The sequence below is a fragment of the Euphorbia lathyris genome, chromosome 10 (genome assembly GCF_963576675.1).
Source record: "Euphorbia lathyris chromosome 10, ddEupLath1.1, whole genome shotgun sequence".
Lineage (NCBI taxonomy): Eukaryota > Viridiplantae > Streptophyta > Magnoliopsida > Malpighiales > Euphorbiaceae > Euphorbia > Euphorbia lathyris.
In genome coordinates this window covers 31,570,458-31,580,686 of record NC_088919.1, presented here as the reverse complement: position 1 = coordinate 31,580,686, position 10,229 = coordinate 31,570,458, and the positions used below count along the sequence as shown (strand labels likewise).

The following is a 10,229-nucleotide window of genomic DNA, read 5'->3' as shown; positions in this document are numbered from 1 at the left end:
CTTGATAAGTGAGATTGATAAGCGTGTGGCCACACCCTGATAAGTAGTTTACTTATCTGTTTCACCAATCTACTTAAGATCAAGAAATATCATAAACATTAAAGAGGATGACAGCCGCCATGCCTTTAGTTTATAATATCGATATCAAATGGTAAAAGAAGTTAAGAGATAACTACAGGGTCTCTGCGTCTTTAGACTTCTGAAACTCTGTCTTGGTTAGGGGCAGTAATGGTTTGCTAGAACCCACTTACTGTCTGTGGGCCGTGAGCCCACTGCTAGCTAAGGACAGTCCCATAGGATCGTGCACATCGAACATCTGAGTTAGAACTTATAGAACGATACATTGGAGATATTAAATTAATTAATTGATTGATAGTAAAATGTCAAGGTAATTAATTGGTGGTTAATAAATTGATTCATTGATACTTTGTATCAAGGTAATTAATTAATGGTCTTAAGTGTTGAGTATTTAATTGATTAATTAGTTTGCGCGATGTAATTAGTTAATTTGTAAATTAATGAAATTGCATTCGGTGAATAATTAATTAGATCAATACGTTAATTTATTAATTAGTGTTATTCATTTAATTGGGGTAATTAAATTTAATCTAATCATAATTAATTGCATAGAATAAATATTATTGGTATTTATTTATGTAATTAGATTAGGATTGGATTAGTTTTGTAATTAACCAATTAACCCTAAACCAATTAGGTTTTGGAATACACTATATATATAAATTAAAACACTCTAAACCTAATTAACCTAGATATTCATTCGGCCATCACTACATGATTTCGGCCAAAAGCATGTATTCCACTTGAAAAGTGGGATTTGGAAAATATCACAAGCTCTCCAGTTCTTCTTCGTTCTTCGGCTAGCACCGGTTCTAACTCAATAGCTGTTCGTGCACCTGACTATGGAGATCTCACTACCTTATGGATTCTTCAGCCGTCTTTAGAAGAGACAGTCCGGGTATGTTCATATCCTTAAACGGATCAAAATATTTTATTCAATCAATGGTTAACGGACAAAGATCAAACTCAAAGGGATTAGAAACAAATTTTAAACCGCAATTCCGTTGCGCTGCAGTTGATTAACTGGCTTTAATCCCTAACACTGAGTTACATTCTACTCAGCTTCTTTGGTCAGCTTCGTCTTCAAGCGTTTGTTTTGAAGAAGACTTTTCTTCTATGATGCTGAGTTGTGTCCTACTCAGCTTCTGTGGCTCATGCTGACTTCGTTCTGTCTTACTTTTTATTTCTGTTCTCATTTATTAATATAGTCAACATTGAACAAACACATTAGTACAATTAAATCAAAGCACTTAAATTTAATTGTCTTAATCATGGGATTAACTTAAATAATTTTGTCAAATAAAAATCATGTGGAAAAGTGTTTCAACAGTGATAATAATGGAGCCATTGTACAAGCAAAGGAACCACGGTCTCATAATGCATCCAAGCATTACCTTAAGCGATACCACCTTGTAAGAGAGATTGTTGCAAGAGGAGATGTGAGAATAGAAAGAGTACCTACAAAGGACAACGTAGCATATCCGTTGAGAAAGCCCTTAACCTAGAAAGTACATGATCGTCATTTGAGTTCTACTGGGATAAGTTGTAGAAACAATTGGCTTTAGTCCAAGTGGGAGTATGTTGGGGTTTAGTGTCCTATAGACAATTGTTCCAAGATATAAACCTACTGTAAATGAATTGTTCTTTATGTCATTTGTTTTAATAAGATATGGTTTCATAATTGTATAAAGGCAACCACTTTTAAAGAACTAAATAAGTCTAAATAAAAGGAAATCCCTAAGTTTATTTAAAGTGATTATAAAGTGTTCATACAAGCATGAAGTGAGACAAAACATTATAATAAACTAATAAACTTAAAACCACCCAAAGTCAAGTGATATGTTTTGAATATGGATTGACATAACACTGTTAAGACAGAGAGCTGATCTCACAAGCTTCAGATATGTAGATATCTGGACAATTATATGGATCCAATGAAAGGGTTCATTGGGATTGGGGGCTCGACTTGAGATAACAGGATGGGTAGATTTATCCTTGTCACATGTTCATCTCATTGGTATTAATAGGTATAAGTAATCCTAAGACACAAAGGAATGTTAATTAGTGATTCTGGATTATGGAATGTGATGCTTTGATCCTATTGTAACACAATCCATAACAGGGATGACTCTGGGGTGTGTACGGCAGAAGTTGGGTATCACAAGAAGTAATTGCAGGATAGTTAACATTGGATTGAGCATTTGTCACCCCTGATAAATGGGAGATACATCCAAGGATCGTTGTGGAAGACTTGACTCTAAATCCTTGCAAGGTGATAGCTTAAGACTTGAAATGAAGATTTCACTTAACCTATCTAATTAGAGTTAACTCGGCCTGTACAAGTAAAACGAACGTCTCGCTATATGTGACTTGACATAATCCATAGTCATAAGATTCTGTTTAAGGATGTAGTTGATAAAGGATCGAATTATACTGTAACTAATACGGAAAGGTCAACGACGGAATCAACCTGTCTTCTTATAGCTCTAGGGGAATGTTTCGGATCTGCCAATCACAGTTCGCGTACTCATTCCGTTATACAAAGATTGAATGTAATTTTGAGAAATTAATTTAATGGTTGTATACGACTAGAAGCAATAAGAACCTAATGGGTCACACATAAGACTTGGAACCCAAAAGAGAAACACATATTAATTAATTGACGGAAGCCCAACTAAGTCCACTAAGGCCCAATAATAGAGGGGGGCTATTTTTATGTGTAGGGACACATGAGGAATTAATTTAAATTCGGACAATTATAATTAGATTATGATTATGAATTAAATTAATTATAGGATAAATAAGTTAGGAGGTCTATTGAGATTAAATTGCTCCTAATTATTATCCTATCAATAAGTTATTATTATCTTTATATTTAGATATAATTATAGATAATAATAATAAGAGTATTATTCCGAATATAACTCTTATTCAATAACCTAATTCTATCTAACTGGGGTTTAGATACGAGAGGCTATATATACCCCCTACTATTGAGAATTTCGGCCAACCCTAGTCCTTTTGAAGAGAGAGAAATTTCGACCCCCACTGTTGAGGACGAGATTTCCACTGCTTGCTTCCGTTCAATTGATTTTATCTCTTTCTCTTTATCCTTGATCTTGTGTTGATTAATTAGAGGCAATCTATTTTGGATGCTATACTTTGGTTGAATTCTAATTAATTTGATCTTGTGTTTTGTCTTGTGCTCGTGAACTCGGATCTAGAGTTGAGGGCACTTCGCTAGCAATAGTAGATAGTTCTTCAGAAAGGTATTTCCTTTTATCCCTCTTTATATAAAATAACGATTAACAGATCTTGGTTAAAGGAAATAGGTTAAAAATTGTATATTTTCGCTGCCAAACGTTTGCCTATTTTTCTTTCAGCCACATCTTCATGTTGAGTAGTGGTTGAATATAGTGGCAATATGTCTTACTATATGTGTCTTTTATGTACCAATTGCTAACATACTTGATAGGATCTAATTCCTGCTTGTGTAGAGCAGCAATGGCATGAGGGCAGGGTATTCCTTTTAATCCCCACCTCCTACAGGTAGAAGTCTCCTTCCTAATATCAACAACATGCCTATACTCTCCATCAACTACCTCGTAACCAGCATCACCACACTACAACAAATCATCACTTGCGCCACGAATCATGCCACGTGAATTCAAAATTCGTGGTATATTTCCATTTAGCCACGGGAAAAAGAGACTCCAGTAAAAGCTTTAGATTACTTGATATATTTATGCCACGAGCAATTGATTTTCGTGGCAAAAATACACTTATGCCACGAATTTTGCCACGAGAATTGTTTTCCATGGCTAAATCTATTTATGCCACGAATTTTTATTACACGTGGCATAAAATTACTTATGTCACGAGTAATTTATTTCGTGGCAAGAAAATTAATTAATTTCAACCTATTAATTTTAGGATAAATAATTTGTTAGGTAATGTGCTTTAAGGTATTATACTAGTTAGTCCATACATATATTTTAAGCTCCTTAAATTTTATGTTAATCAACTCTTTATTCTTGTTTCAAAAAAAAAAAAAAAAAACTCTTTATTCTCTTTATATTTTTGCATATATATGAAAGTATAAAATTTCCATTAATTATATAAATTAAAACTTATCTTTTTTGTTTTTTAAATTTAATTAATTGTAATGAAAATTTTGTGAAATATAACACCAACATTTCTATACGTGTATATATAACACCAACAAAATCATATCTTTTTTTTCGTTTTATCCAAAAAATAATAAAAAAAAAACTAATACTTACAATTTTATATAAAATAACTTTTAAGTTATAATATTTTTGTGTTACTAATATTTTTTTTATAATTATGTAAAAACTAATAAATCAATTATTATACATTGAAATGATCAAAATTATATCGGGCCTAAAAAATGATTTATCATTATAAAATAGAATAAATAATAATTTTGTCATTGATAAAAACAAAAATTTAAGGATTGTATAACACTAGTTTTAAAGTAAATTATTTATCCTCAATTTTAGTATATCAATTTCTTATATTTATATTCTACCCAAGTAATGTGGCGGGCAGAATAAAATTTGCTCAGCGCCAAAATTTAAGAACCTAGTCACTCCCAATTTCCCTAACCTAGGTTTCTCTCAATACTTGTGGTATCTCGCAAATTCCTTTGCGCCAAAACATTCCCTCTCTGTCCATTGTCAATCGACTCTAAAAATCGAAGATTCTTTGGCACCGATTGATTCTTACTCTTCCCCAATTTCTGGCAACAACAACTTCCCCGTTAACACCATCTCAGGTACCCTCTCTTTATTATCTGTTACTTGTTTTGGGTTTTTTCTTGCTGAGAAATTTAGAACTAATTCGAATTGGTTGGTTCTTAGACATTTTGAAATTGAAAAGCAAGATCTTTAATTGTTAATAATAACTGGACATTGTGCAATTTTAGTTTAACATAGCGCTCAATTTTAGTTTCTTATTATTCTGCATCTTATTTTGGTATGGGTTTGCATCTTCCATTTTCTTAAATTAGGAATTTGATTAGATATTGATTAAAAGCACCTGATTGGAAACATGCTTTACATCACATTTCCAACTTTTCAATATATGTATAAACTGCTGTTTGTGACTCATACTTATATGCTTTGAAAACAGTTCATTGCAACTCATTTTCATGGTAATTTAAATTGACAAATGAATACTTCAGAATTTCTTATAATAATCTTTAATCCTTTTCAATTATTAGGTATTACGATCCTGTTTTTTTGCAGAGAAGGCTCTAACATTCATGTTGCTGCTGTTCTTAGTGTCAATCAGGTAAAACTTCTGTAACTATTAATTCTTTGTATACCTTGATCATTATTGAATATCTGATGCTTTTTTAGCTGATATATATTGAAAATTTCATGCTTTATTTGTTTATGTTTTTTCTTATTTAATTTATGTGAAATTTGATAACTTTTTTGTGTACAAATATTCATTATGTTGTGGTATATGAGAGAGATCCCTTTAACCCAAATATTTTCTTTTATTACTTTGGATTAATGGCATAAAATTGTAGGCAACCGTTCAGTAATTCCAAAGAACTTGAAGAACTCATTAACAATGATAGTCTAAATTTCAGCTGGTGTTTTATCGACCTTATCATTAACCAGCTGTGGTCAGTCATATTCAGTCAGTGATTACAATCGCCGACCAAATTTTGTGGTGATCATCAATTGAAAATTGTATTCGTTTTATATAGTGGAAACAGATTAGGCTTAAGAATATTTTATCTCAGTATTTGGTTGGAGATAAGGATATCAAGGAACGATGGAGGTCCTATTTTGATGACTTATTTAATGGAGATCGCCAACAAGATGTTGGAGATATAAGTATCCATCACGATATGATAAATCATGAATGCCTGCGGAGAATTCAAAAGGGTGAAGTCAAAATGGCATTAAGTAAGATGAAGTTGAAGAAAGCAGTAGGACCTGATGGCATCCCTATTGAGATTTGGAGATGTTTGGGAGAAAGAGGAATCGAATGGTTGACGACGTTCTTCAACAAAATTTGGAGAAACAATAAGATGCCATCAGAATGGAGGAAAAGTATCTTAATCCCTTTGTATAAGAACAAAGGCGATGTCCAAGATTGTGCCAACTATCGGGGAATCAAATTAATGAGTCACACTATGAAACTTTGGGAGCGAGTGATTGAACAAAGGCTAAGGAGGACGGTGAAGATCTCGAAAAACCAGTTTGGCTTTATGCCGGGAAGATCAACTATGGAAGCCATCCATCTAATGAGACAATTAATGGAGCACTATCGAAATAAGAAGAAAGACTTGCATATGGTTTTCATTGACTTGGAGAAAGCATATGATAAGGTACCAAGGGAAGTACTTTGGTGGGCCTTGATAAGGAAAGACATTTCGCGGAAATATATTGACATCATAAAGGACATGTATGAGGGAGTATGCACGAGTGTACGTACTAGTGTTGGGAAAACTGAAGAGTTTCCTATTACGATTGGAGTGCATCAAGGTTCCGCACTAAGCCCATTTCTTTTTGCCATCGTTATGGATGAACTAACAAGTTCACTTCAAGATGGTATACCATGGTGCATGCTGTTTGCAGATGATATTGTGTTGGTTGATGAGACGAAAGAAGGAGTGGAGATGAAGTTGGAACTATGGAGGCAAACTCTAGAATCTAGAGGTTTTAAGTTGAGTCGAAGTAAGACAGAATATTTGGAGTGTAAGTTTAGCGGTCGTAGGAGTAGGGAGGCAGGGACAATCACCCTAGATGGGAGAGTTGTTCAGGCCTCGGATTGCTTCCGGTATTTAGGATCTATTATCCAAACAGATGGAGAAGTAGATGGAGATGTTGCCCATAGGATTAAAGCTGGTTGGTCGAAGTGGAAGAGTGCTACGGGTTTCCTTTGTGATCCCGGCATGCCTAATAGATTGAAGGGAAAATTCTACCGGACGGCAATTAGACCAGCATTGTTATATGGTACGGAGTGTTGGGCAGTGAAACACTGCCACATCCATAAGATGTCGGTGGCGGAGATGCGTATGTTGAGATGGATGTGTGGTCACACGAGAAAGGACCGGGTGCGTAATGAAATAATTAGGACAAAAGTAGGGGTTACATCTATTGAGAATAAAATGAGAGAAAACCGACTAAGGTGGTTTGGCCATGTGAGACGTAGAGCGCTTGATGCGCCGGTTAGGAGAACCGAAGAGTGGCAAAGGGATGTAGTGGTGAGGGGTAGGGGAAGACCTAAGCAAACTTGGAGGAGGGTGATCGAGAGTGATATGAGTTTATTGGGAATTGAGAAAAATATGGTAGTGGATAGGACGGAGTGGAGGGAGCGAATCTGTGTCGCTGACACGACTTGATTTTCACGGTTTTATATGATGGTTCATGTTAGCCGACCCCGAATCATTTCGGGACTAAGACTTTGTTGTTGTTGTTGTTGTTGTATTTGGTTGCATATTGTTTGATTAGCTTTGCATGAAACACTAAAATGGGAAGAGTGATAAAAGAATTTACACGAATAGGATCATGGATCACACAAGCTGGAAATTTTATCACAGTAATAAACATTTACAGAGAAGCTAAGAGTCACTGACTTATAGATTCTGACTTTTCATTATGCTCAAATAAAAATGAGTAAATTATAAGAACTACTTAAAGATTGTTAGCTGAACAAAAATGTTCATGAAGGAAATATTTTTGAAAGAACACTTCAGTTTGATTGCTCATGCAGATACTTGAATAACATATATAACCTATTCTAACGTTTCATTATGCTCATGCAGCCACTTTTCCAAACTTCCATTCTCAATAGTCATAACCAAACCTTTCCTATTCCTAATGTCTCCACATCGATTTAGTTACTAAAGAATAGCACTATAAACCCACAGCAAGTATTTGAGATAATTGTTTGTTTGTTTTTTTTTCTTTCCTTTCCTACCAAAAAAAAAGAACTTCCTCTTCGGTAAAACTAGAAAATTTAACCAGCTTTTTTAACTCTAGAACTTTAACGACAAATTCCAAAATAAGGCTGAAACAGTTGTGTAATTAAAAAATGTTGAGATATGGATTAAGAAAAAAGAAAATATGCATACATGGGAGAACTAATGCCTCCATTAATCTTGCGAGAGTTGCCTGAAATTGCAAGATTGCACTTTGAAGCACACTCAATTACAGACAAATAATGCTCTCACTATCTCATCCTTCACAACACCATTACTGTTACCTCAACGACTCTAGCTTTCTCCCTTGTAGAAGTTCTATTTGGATACACATCATTCATTTTGAAACGAGTACGAAACCCATAAAGAGATATGTCTCATTTTATCACTTGTTGGTCACCTAAAATAGTTCCTGATTCTTTCCTTGATAGATATGTTTAGAGGAATAACAAGATTAGCTTTGTACAAAAGCTCAAAACGTTACTCCTTTCCAACCCCAAACACTACACTCCACTCCATATCCTTTGTAAATGTCGATCATACCTTACCCTACCCGATCGTCGTTCTATCACTTCTATGATCCATAGATACCCTTCCAACTCTTTTCAATCCCAACACTGCACTTACCTTTCAATGCCACATAGCCATACTCTCAGTTGCGTGTTCGTCTAATGCCAACTACGGGAAAACATGTTACCCAAGAGCTTCAAATTCAAACAGCCATTTCCAATAATTTGGCTACCAAACTTGAGAAATTTCTGATGATGTCTTCCCATCACCGAATTCTCTTATCAAAGCTCGTTCACCTTGCTTCAGATCTTGGTCTGCCCCCAACTTCCGCTCTCGCCTTTGCAATGACCATCCCGAAAGATTTAAGACTGTTGATACCTCCTATGGGCGTTCTCTTGAGCCTGTGTCACGGAATAAAAAACTTGTTGTTCCCTTACCTCATCCTCCTGATGTTTCCCATAATTTGAAAGAGGGCTTAATTTGAAGAGAGGTCACCAGGATTTTCTGATCAAGTTTGAAGAATTTCCAGATGTGTGGCCATATAACACTTGTTCTGAAAATTCTGTAAAAGATTCCATTAAGGCAGAGAAGAGAGCATGCGGTGTTGTAAGAGAGGTGTTGGGAAGTAAAGTTGAAAAGAGAACTTTGTTAGACCATTTAACACATTTCAGAAAAGACTTTGGATTTTCCAACTATTTGAGGGGAATGATAATAAGACATCCTGAGTTATTCTTTGGCATAAAGAGACTCAGAGATTCTATCTTCTTGACTGAATTCTTTGATGAGAAGGGTATGATTTTGCAGATAGATAAAACTTCAGTCATAAAGGATGAGTTGATAGAGCTGGTTTGAGAGTTGAAGAGAATCAGAAAAAGAGTGAAGAAATCGTGAAGCATCAATTGACGGAAATGTGAGACCGTGTTGCAGGAAGTGATGATGACGATGATGGTTTTGAGAATCTGTTTGAGTTTGAAGATTTGGGCTGTGATTATGATTTAAATGCGAGCAATGAGGAAGCAGTTCCCTAGGGTTTAGCAGAATTTTGGACTACAGATGCTTCCTTTTCTGGTATTAACAAGGAAGGGAGTACTCTGGAACATTGGTAGATAAAGAATGATAGTGTACATATCATTCTATCATGTCAAAAGACTTTGTCATTTTCATTTTGTGGGTTGCTAGTTCCATATATTATTGTTGTACTAGTGATAGCATGATTAATAGAATCTCTTATTGTGTAAGATGGATTATATTTAATGATGTGGGAGTTAAGATAAAAAAAATGATGTAGGAGATAAAAAAAATCAAAGGATAATGAATAACATGATCAGTACCATTCCATCTTGTGTTTTAACTATGTTCCTATACCTTGTTTTATGTTACTGATCAACAATTAAGGGACCCTTTTGGAAGACCAGTGCATGATTTAAGGGATTATTATATAGAGGAATAATAGGAGTAATCGTAGGGATTTATTTCCTTAGCTTTTCCTACACTAATATATTACATGATAGTAAGCTATCACATAGTATTGCAGTTTGCAGACACTAATTCAATATATTCAGTTTTTGCAGAAGCTAGGAGCTCTGAAGCATTGCTGTGTCTGTCTGTTACTGTCATTGGGACTTCGCTTGCAACACATATGTTGGGCTTTAGTAACTCGGATTCAACCACTCTT

The 10,229-nt window shown here is 34.7% G+C and overlaps 1 long non-coding RNA gene and 1 pseudogene across 1 annotated transcript; both read left to right on the top strand.

The window, feature by feature from the left end:
* Positions 1 to 4,649: 4,649 nt before the first annotated feature.
* Positions 4,650 to 10,229, top strand: LOC136208310 (uncharacterized). Its single transcript, XR_010677080.1, has 3 exons — positions 4,650 to 4,876; positions 5,324 to 5,394; positions 10,117 to 10,229. It is a non-coding gene; the product is annotated as an uncharacterized lncRNA (long non-coding RNA).
* LOC136208907 (protein WHAT'S THIS FACTOR 1 homolog, chloroplastic-like) lies at positions 8,417 to 9,445 on the top strand (annotated as a pseudogene).